This window comes from Balaenoptera acutorostrata, chromosome 17 (genome assembly GCF_949987535.1).
Source record: "Balaenoptera acutorostrata chromosome 17, mBalAcu1.1, whole genome shotgun sequence".
Classification (NCBI taxonomy): domain Eukaryota; kingdom Metazoa; phylum Chordata; class Mammalia; order Artiodactyla; family Balaenopteridae; genus Balaenoptera; species Balaenoptera acutorostrata.
Window position 1 is genome coordinate 73,267,636 of NC_080080.1, and position 19,271 is coordinate 73,286,906.

Below are 19,271 nucleotides of genomic sequence, written 5' to 3' on the forward strand. Positions count from 1 at the left end.
GCGCATGCGCCGCGTACGGAGCGCGCTTGTGCGGCTGGGAGCGCCAGCTTTCCGGGGCGATTCGGTGCCTTCCTTCTGTGCCGCTCGGAGGCCGCCGGGCGTGCGTCGGGCGGCGGCGGCGGCGAGCCGGGCCGGAGCCGGAGTCCGTTTCATTCTGGGCGGGAAGTGGGCGTGGGCGGCAGGCGGGGGCTGCCCGGGATTGTAGAGCCCGGCCGGCGGCGCCCTCCCGGCGGCGGAGTGAACGTTGGTGGGTAGGAACGCCGCGGCGGGAGCCGCGCCCGCCCCTAGGTGATCGAGCCGCGGCGGCCAGGCCTCCACCGCGGCCGCCCGAGGCCGTCCAAGGCCACGTGGGCGGCGGGAATGAGTCGGCGGCCCTCGGGACGGAGTTGCTGGGCGAACCGCGAGCCAGCACGTGCAGCGAAAGTAGCTGGGTTGCGGCTCTGGGTGCCGACACTTAAAAGCACATAGGAGGTGCCCCCGCAAGTGTTCGTTCTCTCCAAACCTCAGGAGCATGGTAGGAATAACTCACATTAACCGTCACCTCTGAAGTCAGACTTTACCCTCCCCTGACGTTGATTTTGATGAATGAATAAAGTTACCTTGGGAAAGGTAAGCACAGTTGCAGGATGTTTTTTCACTCCTGAAAGGACAGACGTTTAAAGGTTCAAGAGAAACTGGTAAAGTTACTTTTCTGCAAATTGGCAAAACCAAAGGAGCTGATTTGCAACATTTTGAATGGTTGGTTGAAACAATGTCTTTGCAATAAAGGCAAAGGTTTCTTAGACTCTATGTAAAGAAATAACTTAAATGGCCAAATCCTTACTTTACTTAAAAGCCATCGGATAAGTGATAGTTTATAAAATATAAAATTGTTAAGTTATAGGATTGACTTTGTGTTTAACAATGTAACAATATTTTAGAAGCAATGAATAGTAGAAGTGAATCTTATCTCGAGAGTCCAGCGTTTCATATACATCACCAAGAGGCATTTTGCAGGTCTGCTTAGCTCCCCAGGCGCTCCCATTTTGCAAGTCCCAAGTGGGACTCTGCCTGATTCTCAGCTGAGGCTGAATGCTTTTGCAATTCCCCGGGACCCCCCTGCTCCACCCTACCCCACCCTTCCAGTTGCTGCTCTTAATCTCTCCAGTCTGTCCACCCTCACTCCTTACAGACCTTAGCCTGAAAGAGTTTGCTACTACAGTACCTGTTATGAGTGGGGAAACAAACGGAGGGTATACAAGAGGAAGCATGTGAAATCTCACAGGCTTTGTCTTCCAATCTTAATTATCTTAGTTAAAAAGCATGGCTTTGGGATCCAAACCAATCTGAGTTTGAATTACAGCTGGGCTAGATGCATTAGTTGTATAACCTTGGGAAAGTCACTGAACCTTTCTAAGCCTTAGTAAAATAAGGTCAGATATGGATAATTCCTGGCAGAGCTTAAGCCCTCAAGAAGCAGTGGCCATACAGGGCTAGTTTCTGGTTCCTTTGCTAAAGAATTCCCGGAATGGTGGTAATAGCTTACATTTATTCATCACTACATGTCAGGCACTGTAATAATCATTAAAATCCTCAGTGCATCGTTGGGCATTAAGTGCTGTTAACAAAAACTGACACACAATGAGGTTAAGAAAAGTGCCTGAAATAACACAGCTGATCACTGTGAGAGCCAGGATTTGAACACAGGCAGTTTGGCTCCACAGCTTGTACTGTAGCCACCATATAATGCTGCCTAATGACATGTTCTGGTGAGTGTCTGTTCTCTTTATGTCCCCCAACAAACTCCTTCCTTCCATATTATCCTAACTAGCCTGGAGGTCTGAAGTTGCAGAATGCAGCACTACCTACCATGAGATGTGGCCCATTTAATATTAAATATGTTTTAAGTACCTGTGGGAACTACCTCAGATCCTCCGCACTGCCTCCAGAAGTGTGCAAACTCTAGCTGTAGAGTCTAGATTCTAGACAGTGCTTCCCTCTTCCGCAGGGCCGCAGGCATCTCAGCCTTCTAGTGAACACCCCTCTTGTCACAGCTTGGAAAGGAGAGGGCAGGCTGGATTTCAGCCCCCTTTCACCCCTCAGCCACCTTGCTGCCTTTATCCAGTGAGCTTCCACTCTGCGCAGCGGTAATAGTGGGCCCTGCACTTCTGCATGACACTTTGTATCCGTTCCAGTTAGGTTCAGCTGCAGGTGATAGCAAGTCCAAGATAACGGGAACTTAAAAGACAGGTCAGTTTTTCTTTCATACAGAAGAGGTTTGGAGGGGCTTCTCTGGTGGCGCAGTGGTTGAGAATCCACCTGCCAATGCAGGGGACATGGGTTCGAACCCTGGTCCGGGAAGATCCCACATGCCACGGAGCAACTAAGCTCGTGTGCCACAACTACTGAGCCTGCGCTCTAGAGCCCACGAGCCACAACTACTGAGCCCGCGTGCCGCAACTACCGAAGCCCGCACGCCTATAGCCTGTGCTCCACAACAAGAGAAGCCACTGCAGTGAGAAGCCCGCACACCGCAACGAAGAGTAGCCCCCTCTCGCCACAACTAGAGAAAGCCTGCGTGCAGCAACGAAGACCCAACGCAGCCAAAAATAAATAAATTAAATAAATAAATTAAAAAAAAAAAAGCAGTCTGGAGGTAGTCAGTCCAGGGCTTGGGCTGCTGTCACAGAGTCAGGTATTGGGCTCCTTATAGCCTGTTTTGCCACCATCCTCATGATAACACTTCCACCTGGGGTCCAAGATGACTGTTCAACTTCCAGCCATCATAGTCATTCCTACCAGCAGAAAGCAAGGTGAAGAAAGGCCCCTTTCTCCCCTTTAAGGACATTTTGTAGCAATTGCATTTCCCACTTCTGCCTGTCTCCTAACTAGGACACAGTCTTATGAAAATACCTACTTAAGGAAACTTGGAGGATATATTGTGATGTATTCTGGTTGGCCGTGTGCTCAGTTAAAAATCAGAAAGTTTACTACTAGGGAAGAAGGTGACGGTGGATAGTGAGAGACAAATTATAATAAACTGTGTGCATAGTAATTACCCAGATTCACTTCCTTACCTAGAAGCATTTAAACTTCTCTTTGAATTTTTGCCAATATTTAAGACAAAATTTCTAAGGCTTTTTGTTATCATTAAGTAACATAGTATAAGTGAACCAAGCATGGAAAATTCAATGTGAGGGTTGATTGATGCATTTTTAGAAGGAAGGAATCCTTAAATATCATGCTTAAGGTAAAACTAATAGCTGAGCAGAACAGTGAATAAACCCCTCCTCCCACCAAAAAGAAAAGTAAACCTGCTTTGAAAGAGAAAGGTCAGTCAACAACTTTTTTTCATTCTTGTGTATACTACAGAGAAATTTACAATGACAGGAAGAAACAGAAAACATCAAGTAGCCCTAAGGTTTCCGTAAACAGGTGTTTTGCAGAGCGTTTCCCTAGTAACAGCATCTCTGGGGAACTTAATACAAATGCAAATTCTGGGGACACACTGTATTTACCAAATCAGAAACTGGGTGGGGAACTTCTTTATTTTGAAATAATTGTAGATTAACAGAAATGTTGCAAAGATAGTACAGAGAATTCCTTTGTATCCTTCACCCAGCTTTCCCTAATGTTCACATATTACTTAACCAGGTATATTTATCAAAACTAGGAAATTGACATTGTTACAGTACTATTACCTACAGACTGTCCGAATTTCCAGTTTTTTCACTAACGTTCTTTTTCTTTGTCTCCCCCAGTTTTTGAGTTTCTTCGTCTTGTCTCGTGGTCTTGACACTTTTGAAGAGCACTGGGCAGATATGTTTAGAACGAACCTCAAATTGAGTCTTTCTGATGTTTCCTTCCTCACAAGTAGGTGGGGCTCGTGGATTTAGGGGAACAATACCAAAGGTGAGATGCCTTTCTTATCACATCATAACAGGGGGCATGTGACATCAATATGACTTACCACCGATCATGTTAATCTTGGTCATTTGGTTAAAGTGATGTCTGCCAGGTTTTCCATGGCAAAATTCCTATTTTCCACTTTCCATACTATAGTCTTGGGAGGTGAGTCGGGAAATCCAGCCCACACGCAAGGAGAAGGGAATTAAAGCTACACCTCCTGGAGTATTTAGAATTCTTGTGCAGAGAAAGTTTGTCCTTTCTTCCATATTTATTTATATCACTATGGACTCATGGATATTTGTTCTTTGGGTTATAATCCAGTACTGTCATAATTTATTTAGTTGCTCAGATTGTTCGAAGCTTTGGCCACTGGGAGATCAGATTGATTTTTGCCATACCCCTGTTCTTTTTTTTTTTTTTTTCCCCAAGCACTTCACTTTGGAGCACAACAGCTATTTGATACATTCTAATATTTACTACAGGGAAATTTACAATGACAAGGAAAAGGCAACAGAAAACATCAAGTAGCCATAAGGTCTCCCTAAAGCATCTCAAAGTATGGTCCTGGGATAACAGCATCATTGCTACCCGGGAGTTTGTTAGAAATGCAAATTCTCCAGGGCTCCACCCCATAGTTACAAAATCAGAAACTCTGGGCTTGGGTCCCAACAAGCTATATTTTATCAAGCTCAGCAGGTGATTCTGAGGCACACTAAAGTTTTAGAACCACTGCACCTAAGCTTCCCCAAAGATCCAGGTCAAAAACCTACCCAAAGAACCCATAAATTCTGTTACTAGCCTTGGTGAAAGAGTTTCTGAAAAACTTCTGGGTATTTGCATTAAAAATAAAGCAGACAAGGCATGGACAGATATTTCACCAGAGAGGATATACAGATGGCAAATGAGTATGTGAAAAGATGTTCAATGTCTTTTGCCGTTAGAGATATGCAAATTAAAATCACAGTGACGTATCACTACACACCTATCAGAATTACTAAAACGAAGTGACCGAATGCTTGCAAGGTTGTAGAGAAACTGCATCGCCCTTACACCGCTGGTGGGACTCACGGAAAACAGTTTGTTTCCTATAAAAGTAAGCATGCAACCACCAATGATAGTTGGATTCTTGAGCACTTACCCCAAAGAAACGAAAACTTGTGGTTGGCTACATGATGGCTTTGCCGTGAGGCCCACATCCTAGTCCGTAGAATTTGTGAGTATGGTACCTTATATTGCAAAAGGGTCTTTGCAGTTGTGATTAAGTTAATGATCTTGACATGGAGAGATTATTTTGGATGGTTCACGTGGGCCCAATATAATCAGAAGGGCCTTTATAAGAGGGAGGCAGAAGGGCCAGAGTCAGAAGATCTTGTGATGTTGGAAGCAACACTTGGAATGCCGCCATGAGCCAAGGAACGCCAGCCAACTCTGGAAAGAAAGGCAGGGATCAGATTCGCCCCTAGAATTTCCAGAAGGAACTCAGACTTTTTTTTTTTTTTGGCCATGCCCCATGGCATGAGGAACTTCCCTGACCAGGGATCAAACCCTTGCCCCCTGCATTGGAAGCTCCAAGAGTCTTAACCACTAGACCACCAGGGAAGCCTGGAACTCAGGCTTCTGATCTCCACAACTGCAAGATAGCAAATTTGAGGTTTTTAAATTAAGTGTGTGGTAATTTATTACAGCCACAATAGGAAACTAATGCACTTTTGTGTTCGCACAAAAACCTGTATGCATATTTTTATAGCAGCTTTATTCATAATAGCCCAAAACTAGGTGTCCTTCAGTGGGTGAATGATTAAACATTCTGTGCTATGTCCACACCTGGAATACTAGTCAGTAATAAAAGGGAAGGAACTGCTGATGGACGAAACAACTTGAGTCTTACGGTGAGTGAAAAAAGCCAGTCCTGAAAGTTTACATGCTATGTGATTCCATTTATATAACATTCTTGAAATGACAAAATTATAGAAGAAGGACAGATTAGTGGTTCCCAGGGGGTTAAGGAAGATTTGGGGGCAAAAGGGAAGTGGGTATGGTTGTAAAAAGGCAACGGGAGGGATCCTCCTGGTGATGGAAAGTTCTGTCCTGACTGTATGGACATCATTCTCCTGGTTGTGACATTGCTCTGTAGTTGTGCAAGATGTTCCCAATGGGGGGAACTGGGTAGAGAGAATACTGTGTCTTCTGGATGATTTCTTACAGCGTATGTGAGTATATAATTATCTCAAGATAAAAAGCGTAATTTTAAATTAGCAGTCACACCTCTCAAAAAAATGAAGCAGACAGGAAAAAATGACATGCCTCTTATTAAATGAGATGATGTACAAAGGATTATTACAATTTATTTTATTTTTGAAGACTAAAGATATGGAAAACTGGCTTAATGTTAAATGAAAAGGGAGGAGCTAATCAATATGGTTCCAATCTTTCTGTTTATGTGTAAAAAGACTGAGAAGAAATCAATAAAAATGTTAACTCTATCAATTTATGTGGTTAGTTCCTTCTTTGTAACTTTGTTTTCCAGATTTTTTACTCTTAACAGTTTTGAAGAGTTAACAAGAATTTACCTGTAAGATAGTCATGGATGAAATGGTATATGTCTGGGATTTGTGTCCAGGTAATCCAGCTAGAGAGAGAAGAGGAGGAAACGAGGCTGGCTGGTGTTGAGTCTGGGTCCTAGGTACCTGGGGGTCCGTTTACTATTCTCCCTTTTTTAGTTTTCCGTAATAAAATTTTAAAAGAATTACCTTATTTTTGTTGTTGTTGTTCATTAAAAACAAGCAAATGTACAGTCGATTCTCATTATTCTTGGTATTCTTAGCAAACAATGAGCCATTGCTCCCAGGGAATCACAGGGTTAGGGTCCTGCAAGCCTCTAATCATGACATTTTTGTCAGCCAATCAGAACATAACCTTGTTTTATTTTTTTTTATTTCTTTATTTTTTTTTATTTTTATTTATTTATTTATTTATTTATTTATTTTAAAAATATATATTTATTTATTTTTGGCTGCGTTGGGTCTTTGTTGCTGTGTGTGGGCTTTCTCTGGTTGCGGCGAGCGGGCGCTACTCTTTGTTGCGGTGCGCGGGCTTCTCATTGCAGTGGCTTCTCTTGTTGCAGAGCATGGGCTCTAGGCACATGGGCTCAGTAGTTGTGGCTCGCGGGCTCTAGAGCACAGGCTCAGTAGTTGTGGCATGCAGGCTCAGTAGTTGTGGCTCGCGGGCTCTAGAGCGCAGGCTCAGTAGTTGTGGTACACGGGCTTAGCTGCTCCGCGGCATGTGGGATCTTCCTGGGCCAGGGCTCAAACCCATGTCCCCTGCATTGGCAGGCGGATTCTTAACCACTGCGCCACCAGGGAAGTCCCTAACCTTGTTTTATTTATGTTTCATAGATGCTGTTGATTCGCTAACATTGAACTCAGGGCCAACAGCACTGAACTCATGCCTGAGCAGATTTACCTAATGCGCGTATTTTCTCCTTAGGGCACAGCACGGCCTTCTTGCTCTTAGGGACACTAGATAACATTCAGCGCTACAGGTGGGGGCCGTTTTAAACAGCAAGATCAGCAACAAAAAGCACAAAAATGTGATAATCGGCACTTAATAGACTACAAAAATGATGTATGTATACAGTATGCTAGCTGAAACAAGAAGAGAGTGTGTAGCCGTGTCAGACCTCAGCAGGGAGCGTGTGCCTCCTTTAGCAAATCAGATTCCCCCAATCTGCCCACATGTACGTCCACCATCTCAGAAGCGCTGGAATATTGATCTGAGGGTTACAAATAAATGTTTTTTTAAGTTTTATTTTATTTATTTATTTATACAGCAGGTTCTTATTAGTCATCCATTTTATACACATCAGTGTATACATGTCAATCCCAATCTCCCAGTTCATTCCACCACCTCCACCCACCACTTTCCCCCCACAAATACATTTTAAGTAGGCATATCTGCAAATACAGAATTCAGGAATAATAAGCATCAACAAGTTAAAGTGACAAATATAATGATTGACACAATATAAGTGATAATTAAGTGTTCCTTTCTCTTTTTGTAGGTACAGACGAAGATGCTGAATTATTCAATAAAATTTGATATGTGTACTGTGGTTCTCATGTTAGTGAGTTAAATATATTAGAAAGCAATGTGCAGATGAAACAAATGTCATCTGTAGTTGGGTATAAGTGGTGGTGGGGTTATAGAAAGTTGGACATAACCTCCCAGCCGGTGAGAAAATTAGATTTAACTTAAACGTTTGAAAATTACAACATTTGGGGGAGTTCCCTGGTGGTCTAGTGGTGAGGATTCAGCCCTTTCACTGCCGTGGCCTGGGTTCAATCCCTTGTCAGGGAACTGAGATCCCGCAAGCCATGAAGTGCGGCCAAAATAAATAAAGTTACAACATTTTTGTCAATACTAAATCCACCATAAGCTGGAAGACTCATTACATGCTATTAAATGAGATTTGTGCTTCCCTGAATTTCACAAATGCATCAAGTAAAATACTTTAAAAGGAAAACTATTCACTTTAAGGTGAAAATGTTGAAGAATTCCAGTTTTATTCTGGTTTTTCCAAAGTGATTTTTTTTAATTTATTTATTTATTTATTTTTGGCTGCGTTGGGTCTTCGTTGCTGCGCACGGGCTTTCTCTAGTTGCGGTGAGCGGGGGCTACTCTTCGTTGTGGTGCACGGGCTTCTCATTGTCGTGGCTTCTTGTTGCGGAGCATGGGCTCTAGGCGCGCAGGCTTCAGTAGTTGTGGCACGTGAGCTCAGTAGTTGTGGCTCGCGGGCTCTAGAGCGCAGGCTCAGCAGTTGTGGCGCCCGGGCTTAGTCGCTCTGTGGCATGTGGGATCTTCCCAGGCCAGGGCTCGAACCTGTGTCCCTTGCATTGGCAGGCAGATTCTTAACCAGTGCGCCACCAGGGAAGCCCCAAAGTGATTTTTTTAAATCAGGAACTTCAAATGGAAAATATTGATGTTTCTGATAAATCTAGCATAATGAAATTAGATTTAGGTTGTAAAAGAGTACAAAAAGACGATGCTTGTAAATGTCATTCAAAAGTCAGAAAAATCACTGGATCTTTAAAATGCTGAATATGTTCATTAAATCTTGTTTACTAAAACTAAGTGTATAAAGCTGAAACTACACTAAAAGACCTCTTTTTTGGTAAAAATATTGTTTCCCATTAATTAACAAATACTGAATGCCTTCTATAATTGATGCACTTTCTGAGGCATTTTGGGGGGATGCAAATCAGACATTGCCCTTATCCTCTAAAGAACTTTCCTAGTTATGAAGATAAAACCTGCCCTTATCACCTCAGTTGGATAGTGGTTTACCATTTTCAGGAATGTTTTTGCATCTGTTCTTAAATGAGCACATCTCAATCCTCTGAGGCAGGACAGTTAGGATGTAATCCATTCATAAGAGAAGAAAGTTAGACTTAGGTTGTAACAGTACGTGAAAATGATAGAACTGGAATTAGAACACAGACCTTTCAGATGGTTAGGGCCAGTCTTCTAATCAAGTTTTAGGCAATTTTTTAAGGAAGGTCTCTGCTTTTTCCAAAGAGTAAAATTCCTGTGCCAAGTGCCATAGGAGTTTTATGAGATCAACAGAGGTTGCAGAGTGGATGGCATTTACACGGGCAGTGAAGAAAAGTCTAGGTAGCGGGAAAGCAGCAGAGCGTGGAAGCAGGAGCTCGGCGGTGGCGTCAGGAGGTGATGGGGGAGTAGGAGCGAGAATCCTGGGTGTGCTGACTTGTGAAGAAGGGCTGATTCCCCAGGCCACCTTAGGACTCTGATGGAAAACTCCACTTACTCTCACCCTCTCCCTTCCCCACTCCCAGTAGTGCAACGGGACTAGACCAGAGAGTGCTGTCCCGGGGTCCCTGGATCGTGGCTGGTGAGAGATGAGTTACCGCGGGCTTCAGCCCAGGGTGGATGTGGAAATAAGTAACTGCCCTCCCCGCCAACTCCAAACCCGAGGGAGTGCCCTTCTCTATCGTAGATGTGGTGGCCACTGTCTCAGGCGGCAGGCAGGACAGTCCTTAGGGAAGAAAAGGATCAGGTACCTCAGGCGCAGGATGCAGAGGCCAGAGGGCCAGTGCAGAAACGAGCTCTTCCTGCCACTGCAAGAGTGGCCCTACGTCGGTAAAGGGAGAGGTGATACGTGGGTGATGGTAGTGGTCCACACGTGTGAATAGAGAATTACAGACTCGATGGCTGCAGATGGTTTCCTTAAGTACCCACAGCACAGGCAGTTGGGGGTCACAGTTCCTAATTCGGTCGGGGGTGCTCAGTATTGTGATCCCCACTGTTCTTACAGGCAGCGCCCACTTGTTGGAACCGTCATTTCATTTGTGCAGGATTCTCTGCATACAATGCCCTGTTTGTTTCGGCTGCTGTAACAAAGTACCACAGACTGGTAGCCTATACGTGTGTACAGGAGCGAAATGTATTTCTCACGGTTCTGGAGGCTGGAAGTCCAAGATCAAAGTGCTGGCACAGTTGCATTCCAGCCAGGGCCCTCTTTCTGGTGCATGGCCTGCAGCTTCGCCGTGTCTCCACATGGCAATAGGGGCAGGGGTCTATGTGGGGTCTCTTTTATCAGAACCCTAGTCTCCTCTCAAAGGCCCACACTTCCTAATACCATCACATCAGGCATTAGGATTTCAACATACGAGCTTTGAGGGGACACAAACATTCAGACCTCAGCATGCCCTTCACCTGTTAACAGTTTTCTATTCTTCAAGGCCCTACCGTTACTTTTCCCCGTAACATCTCGAGTCCCACCCGTCAAGATTAATTGTCCCCTCCTCCAACCCCCAGAGTACTTTTTAAACAATAAATGATCATTATCAGCCTGACTCATAAGTACAATTAATTGAGTGCCCATTACCTGGCTGATGTGTGCTGGGTCATTTACATGTGTTATATAACTTAGCCCTCACTGCAGTATATCTCCATGTGGCACATGAGACAGCTGGCAATGGAAATTTTAAGTCACTTGCTTAAAGAAATTGGGCTAATCATATATTGGTTTGTAATGTGCCAAGAAACACCGTCACGCTGGTTAGTAATGGTGCGACAAGAACTCGGGTGATGAGGACTCTGGAATAGAGACTGCCGAGGAAGGCTTCCTAAGGTCAGCTAGGCATATACAAGTAGTTAAGAGGGCAGGCTCTGGAGAAGGCCCACCTGAGTGTGCATCTCGGCTTTTGCATTTACTAGCTCTGTGGCCTGTGGCTAATTCCTCACCGGCTCTGTGCTTTGGTGTTGTGCTTGCCTCTTAGGGTTCTTGGAAAAATTAAGTGAGAGAGAATTCTGTGGAGTGCTTGGCACTGTCCTTGGCAGATAGTAAACATTCAATAAACATCAGCAGTTATCATTATCATCATCATAATTATTATTAAATATTAAAAGGTACCAAGATGTGTGGCAAGAGCTCCAGAATTTTACTAAGAACATCTGGATTCATGTCCCATGTCTGCCTCTTTAGAAAGCCTGTCTTAAACAAGTATTTAACATTCTCCATTCTAATTTCTTAATTTTCAAAATGAGAAAAACATATTAGGGTTCTTTTGAGAGCTAAGTGAGAAATCACACCCAAGAATACTTGGTGAAACTATCAAGTGCTTCACAAATATGTTGTATCAATAGTATATATTATGAACTAATCTTTAAATATTTTGGAGCATTTTATACACTGCTTGCACACTTAGGTTTAAAAACATTACTAAATCCAAAAGTATGTGGCTAATGATGAAAAATATGAGATATTTACTAGCATCTTTGTTCTTCTCACTTTATGAGATGTTGATGACCAGTTGTTAGTTCACTGTATACAAAATAATGTCTCTGCTGTTTAAAGTACTTAGAACATTCTTATTGTAGGTTGAATTATGTCCCCTGAAAGATAAGTCCTAACTGCTAGTACCTCAGAATGTGACCTTATTTGGAAGTAGGGCCATTGCAGATATAATTAGTTAGAATGAGGTAGGAGTAGAGTGGGCCCACAATCCAATACAATTGGTGTCTCTTATAAGAGGAGACCTGGAGAGAAGGCCCCGTGATGCAGGGCGCAGAGGCAGAAGTGATGCAGTTTCAACCCAAGGCCTGGTAAGGATTGCCAGCAGACCGCCAGAAACTAGGGAGAGGCAGGAGGGATTCTCCCTTATGGGTTTCAGAAGGAGCACAGCCCCACGGACAACTCGTTTTTGGACTTCCAGCCTCCGGAACTGTGAGACAAAAGAATTCTGTTGTTTTGAGCCGCCCAGATTGTGGTACTCTGTTACAGCAGGCCTAGGAAGCCAATATAATACCTTATGAATCTCTTTCAAGAATGTTCGATAATCTTAATTTTTAAAAAATAAGAGAGTTATTTTGGAGAATTAAAGAACCATAAAGTGGAAAAGAATAAAATACTATCTTAGACCAATACTATTCATGAGTCCAAAAATCTATGAGAGGCAACGAAAAATAATAAGAACACATGGGTTTTTCAGTCATATGTGTCTGGCTTCAAATTCTTGCCAAGCCACCTAATAGCTGTGTGAACTTTAGTTAAAATGTGCTCATTTCCTCATTTAAAAAATGGAATCATCATGCCTATGTCACAGGGTTGTTGAGAAGCGTTTTTCCAGCACCTGGGGCCAAGCAGGGACTCTGGTACATTGTAATTCTGAGTAGATGCCAGGGGATGTTCTGTCCAACAGCCTGGTGATTGTAATTTACCACAATCTCAGATTAAGAATTGTAAATAATCCCTACATTCCCCTTTAGTAACTCATCACAAATATTCCATTCAGGAGTCAAATTTTTACTTGTGAATATGAAGCAGAACACTGATTTTGCAATATCTGTCAGTATTCATCCAACCCTCTCTCCTCTTTCTCAACATTTCCTTTTTTTTTTTTTTCAAGTAAAAGGAATTTAATCACATCTTCATTTGTAATTAAAAAACTGGAAACAGCTTACACATCTGATAGAAGCAGGTCATTTATTTATTTATTTTTTTCAAAGAAACAAAATTTTAATTTTATGTAAATTAGAAATGGCAGTTCTAAAAGTCTTAAAGAAGATTACTGTGCTTAAAATTGTAATTACCCTCAAATGCAAATACATCACCTTAATTCTGAAAAGTTTATTTGCTCTCTCTTCTTAAATCTTATATATATATATTTTTTTTCACACACACACACTGTATTTTATTTTTACAAGAGATAAAGAGACTGACACCAAGCATTGTAAATGGATGACCACAACAAAAGCAACAATGATTGCAATTACCAAACACGAAACTCACTCATACTATGTCATAATATAGACATTCAGTCCAGTAATCCTCCACTGTAACAGCTCCTTTACTTTGCAGTGAAAATTGATTTGTATATTCTTTGCCTCTGAGTCCTTGTGGGATTTTTTTTTTTAATTCAAACAGAAAGTCACAAAAATTATAATCATCCTCATCAGTTCACTCAGTCCCATGTAATTATTTTTTTTTATCTTGATCTTTTGTTAGCACTTTTATGAGTTCATCAGTTTTTCATTAGAGTTCTGAAAATTCAGTTCAGCAGTACAGTCAGTTACCAGAAACCTGTACTTGTCAGAGTCTTTTCCATGAATTCCTTGAAGATGAAACCCTTTTATAGGAACATATTTGCAAAAGCATCAGAGTACGCCCAGAACTGTCTGTAAATGACAAAAGACTTAAAAATGTCCACAGTTAAAGATTTGATGAAAGTTCATAATAATGCAATTGACAAGGAAATTCAGTTATTTCTGAGATATACATTTTAAAGTAATAACTAGAATTATGACTTATAACATTATACCAGAACATATAAGATTTTTAGCAATTTCATGTAATGTCTGAAACATTTATATTAACATATTTCCATACAAATAACCCAATGAAACTTTAGTATTAGTTGTTTTGTTTGTTTGTTTGTTTATACTGCAGGTTCTTATTCGTCATCACTTTTATACACATCAGTGTATACATGTCAATCCCAATCGCCCAATTCAGCACACCACCATCCCCACCCCACCGCAGTTTTCCCCCCCTTGGTGTCCATATGTCTGTTCTCTACATCTGTGTCTTAACTTCTGCCCTGCAAACTGGCTCATCTGTACCATTTTTCTAGGTTCCACATACATGCGTTAATATACGATATTTGTTTTTCTCTTTCTGACTTACTTCACTCTGTATGACAGTCTCTAGATCCATCCACGTCTCAACAAATGACTCAATTTCGTTCCTTTTTATGGCTGAGTAATATTCCATTGTATATATGTACCATATCTTCTTTATCCATTCGTCTGTCGATGGGCATTTAGGTTGCTTCCATGACCAAGCAGGTCATTTATATTGTACAATATGCAACTTATTTGAACAATAATATGGGACTATATGACATGGTACTGTGATATGTATATGTGTATATATTTACACATTCACATGAATATATGCAACAAATACACATATATTTAGGATACAACTAGAACACATACAGCCCAAAATAGCATTGAGGCCTTTATTTGAACAATTAAAAACAACTGTGTTTTCATTCGAGAGAAGCCATTGTAGGGGTAAAGGAGCAGAATTCAAGAAGAACTTCAAGAAGGCTTTAACATCTGGAATCAGGTGTCATGATTTCATTAAGGTTAATACTCCCAAGTCGACCCTTGTTATAAATTGTCCAGTCTCAACATTTCCTTTGTCTTCTTGGTTCTTTATCCATTTTAAAGCAGCACCTAGGCGCTTCTGTTTGTACTCAGGGAAGGAATGTAGCTATGGGGCGGGGGTGGGGCGTGCTGACCTTTGAGTTTTAAGGATAAAAACTAATGAATTAATAGACAAAAGGCTGGGGAGGGAGCATCAAAACGATTACAGCTTCCCCTCCTTCTTCCACAGCCTCAAACAAGAATCCCCAAGGCTGAGAGGGGTCCTGAGTGTCCAGATGAGAGGAGCCTGGGAGGGTCCCAGAGGAGAGCACTCTCCCCGCCGAGTGAAGAGTCAGCGCATCCCAGGTGGGGTGGAGGTCCCAGAGCCAGCAGCTCCAAGCTTCAGCTCTGGGGCAGACCCCTGGGCGTTAGCGGGACCCAGGGGGAGCGGCTGCCTGGAGCACCAAGCAGCGGAATGAGTCCCACTCATCCCTGGGAATGAGACCCAAGGACGGAGGCAGAGAAGAGCAATCCTAACTCAGAGGAGTCGTGGGATAGGAAAACGACAGTCTCCAGGGGAACCTGCTTGGCCTAATCCAAAAGGTCCAGGTGGGGAATTGATATCTCAAGTGATCGAGGGTCCAGATGACATTGAAGAGAAATGAGCTTCATCTCAATATCTTGGCTTTATGCAAATATTAGGGGAAAAGAGGGGAAGATACTGAATTGACGACAAAATTTTTGCCAGCCTGGTAAAATGATGCCTTGGAATAGAAATTGAACTGTAGTAATTCTGCAATTTCTGTGTGTACATTTCATGCACGTATGAGTTTGTAGGTGCAGATTCTGGCCTAATATACCTGATTTATCAGTTTGAACTATAAAGCTCAATTTAATCCAATCAATGTTTATTGAGTGCCCGCCATGTGGCAGGCAGTGTTCTAGCCCACATGATGTCTACTGTCCAGTTGGGGTGGTGGGTACTAAAAAGTAATTGCAAGTCAAATAAATGTTACCAAAAGGGAAGTTCGTGGAATCACATAGCAGAACAATTTAGACTATATAGCGGTATGGTAAATGCCTCCTTGAGAAAATTACGCTTAAGCTGAAACATGAGAAATTAGAAGGAATACGCCCAAGGTGAAATGTAATCAGGAGAAGAGTGGTAGAGGGAAAAAAGGGAGAGCCTGTTTCAGAACTGCGAGTGACAGGCGGCACGGTTGGGGCATAGAAGGCAGAGGGAAGGATACTAGTGCTTCGGCTCAAAGAAGTTTTTAGATTTTTATGATATTATTTCTTTGCTAAGTAAGTTGGCTGGAAAATCAGATAATGCAGCATATTTAGGTCTAAAACCAGGGGGAAAGTCTAGCCATTATTTAAAGTAGCATTCTATCATAATGCCCCAAATTCACTTGAAATGACTGATAGTTCTAGAGTAAAAATATTTTCACTCCTACACCCTATGCCTATTTCTAGACATTATCTGTAGTTTCATAACTGTGTCCAGATGGGGGTTCTCTTAAGGTCATAAAGACTGTGTGCTCTTGTAACTATGTCACTATCTTCTCAACATGTTATGGTGTTTACAAGTGTAAATGAATTCAGAACTTTATACCACTTCCATTGGAACTCAGTACATTTCAAATGTTCTTTTGATCAGAATCTGATCATTTATTTCACTTCTGGGTTGGCAGTCTCCAACGACACATTTGTTGTGTTACATCTGTGTGGGCTGAAAATTTACAACTTAAAATGCATTCTTGCTTTAAACTATTATAAATGGTGGCTTCAACGAGGATATGCATCCTGTAGTATTGCTGAATTAACTTATTCTGCATTTGACTTTTGATTTGGCCCACTTGTGGTTACCTTACAAAGCATCCATCCCCTTCTTTTTGTTTCTGTTATTTCTATGCTTTTTTCCTCTGCATTGCACACAATGTCAGTCTACCAAGCCCTATCTACATCACCTTCTGAATGTCCCTTTCTCACAATTCCCATGCTACTTCCTGGTTCAGGCTCTTAGCCTTTCTCACTTTGACTAATGCCTCCAAATTGCCTGCATGCTCTCTCCCATCAACAACCCTCCATCCTGCTGCCAAAGTTTTCCATCTTGTTGCCAATCTTTCCTCCTTAAAACCCATCTCGGTTTCCCTTCACCCAAAGCAGCTGTCTCCAAATCTCAGTGAACTCACACCCTTAACCGGGAAAACAGTGTGGAGCATGCAAACCCAATACGGCCAAATTTATTTCTTATAATTTATGTGTTTGTGTTATTATATTAATATTAGGTCTACTATAAATTGCATCACAAGAAGAACAATTTTAAATATAAACTAAACTGAAAATACATAAAAGTTACAGTTTTTCCTATACTCCCTTGAACTCCCAGGCTCACATATACTCTACCTTTGAGCTACAATGTATCGCTTAGAATTCTCTCACCTACCACAGTCACTCTCTTTTTTTTTTTTTTTTTTTTTTTGGTGGTGCGGCATCGGCATTTTAGTTCCCCCACCAGGGATTGAACCCGTGCCCCTGCAATGGAAACGGGGAGTCCTAACCACTGAACCGCCAGGGAATTCCCACAGTCACTCTTGACTCTGTATCTTTGCACAGGTTGTTGCTTCTGCTTGGAAATTCTTTTACACTCCCACTCCCCCCAGCCGTTCTTTGCCTAATTCATACCCATCCTTCAGGGCTCATTTGCTTGACTATCTTCAAGGATACCTTCCTGGATCCTCTCAGACAGGATCAGATACCTTTCTCTGTGTTCCCATAGCAACCTGAGCATCCTTTATGTAGGCTGTGTCCCTTACTAGTCATTAAGCTCCTTGAGGATGAGGATCAGGGATTTCATCTTCATGTTATCATTGCCTAGCACAGTACTCAGTACATAGTGTAACATTACTATTCAGCTGAAAATAATTTGTCAACGGTAGTTTGGTGGAAAGCAAGCTGGACGACATGTCATTTTGGTCATGGTGGGGGGCTTGTAATGTTTTATGCATCTTTAAGAATTGTTGCCCATTTTGCTTCCCATCCCCCCCCGCCCCCCCCCCCCCCGCCGCCAGGAACAGGATTGTACTTTTTTATACTAATTTATTTTCATCTAATTTTAACTGCTCTCCACTATTAGTCATTTCAAAAATTTGGTACAACCTAGATGTTTAATAATAGGTAAATTGCAAAAAGTACACATGATACTAGATTGTAGAAAAAATACATATGCTCTATGTAAAAGAATCTTGGAGGATATATTCTAAGGTATTAATAAACATTTTATTACAAAAGTAGGTTTGTATTATTAAAACACTTCCTGCTCTTTACAGAAAATCAGAAACCACAAATAAAGAAATAAATTAAGAAACAGTCAAAATGTCACTGTCCTAGAGACAGCTGTTAGGTGAGAGAGGATGGGGGGAGAGAAGATGTATATGAGTCGATTAGGGACGGATTAGGAAAAGGGTCGTCTTGATTGGCCTTTTGGAGGGAAGCACAGAAAATCAAATTAATTTGGTGGGAATACGAGGGATCGCTTGAAATAAATGAGGAATTCTTTTGAAGTAGCTAAACCTATCTTCCTACCTCAGATTAAAGTGCAGTTTATTCATTTAATTTGCTAGCCCAAAATCTGGACAAATTAAGCACACGTTTATTTCCAGATTTATTCTCTTCTACTTCTCTATTGCAGCCAAATTATGCTTCTCATTCTTCCCCTAAACTTGTCCCTAATGTCCTCTTGACTTTATGTCTATGAACAAGTTATTATTATAATGAAAGCCACCAATCATTGTCTATTGAAGTATGTCCACCTTTCAGAGCTCACCTGAGCTGCTTCCTCCTCGGTGAAGTCTTCTCTTCCCAGCCCACCCTTACCACTCTACTGCAAGGAATCGCTTCCCTTTGAATCTCTGTAGAGCCCTTTTTTGGTTGATGGCCTCTATATTCTGGTTATGGAAAGGGAACAGAGCAGAGAATTTGTACTCTGTGACAGTACTTTTTAAACTAAAAAGCATTGTACAAATATATGTTATCTCATTCCTAGAACTAGATTATAAACCCCTTTAGGGCAGAGATTATATTTTATTCAAACTTTTGTCTCAATTGCCTAACATAGTTATTTAATAAATATTTGTTAAATAACATATAATAATTCTTTTCTGCTTTCCCTTGTATCAATTCTTTGGGAGCGGCCATGAGTTTTAAAGAAAGGCTTCTTGTCTTTGTTTACCTCTTACCCACTAATTTTGCTAAAGGCTCTGTGCTGATCGTGAAGGAGATTGAGATACGCATCTTTTTCATTGAGTTTGTGAGGTGTTGGTATATAAAGCTGTTTATTTCCAGGCATAATACTCTTTGATGAGCAGCTGATGAGGCATTTTCCCGGGCCTTTACTCTTGGACCAGTTACAGATCCGTGGTCAGCACAGGTGAGGGATGCACGATGTAAGGCCTTCTGTAAGGTTCTTAGAATACAGGCAGAGCTACCCAGACTAGAGGTGCAGACACTAGTCCTCTGGGTGGCACATTCCAGACACCTGCGCTTACTTTGGAATATCAGCTGCATATTCTCTCATACCTCAGATCTTACCAGAAGGATTTTCCTTGACTTCAGTTGTCATAGAAGGCAATGAATTTCTTCCATGCCAGCATCTCAGAATATCTTGTTGTTACATCCTTTACGGACAGGTGGAGCCCAGCATAAATTGA

At 41.9% G+C, this 19,271-nt stretch overlaps 1 long non-coding RNA gene across 1 annotated transcript; it reads left to right on the forward strand.

Moving 5' to 3' along the window:
- Positions 1-52: 52 nt before the first annotated feature.
- Positions 53-17,436, forward strand: LOC130705505 (uncharacterized). The gene is made up of 3 exons (XR_009005773.1): positions 53-609; positions 3,741-3,891; positions 14,810-17,436. It is a non-coding gene; the product is annotated as an uncharacterized LOC130705505 (long non-coding RNA).
- Positions 17,437-19,271: the final 1,835 nt, after the last annotated feature.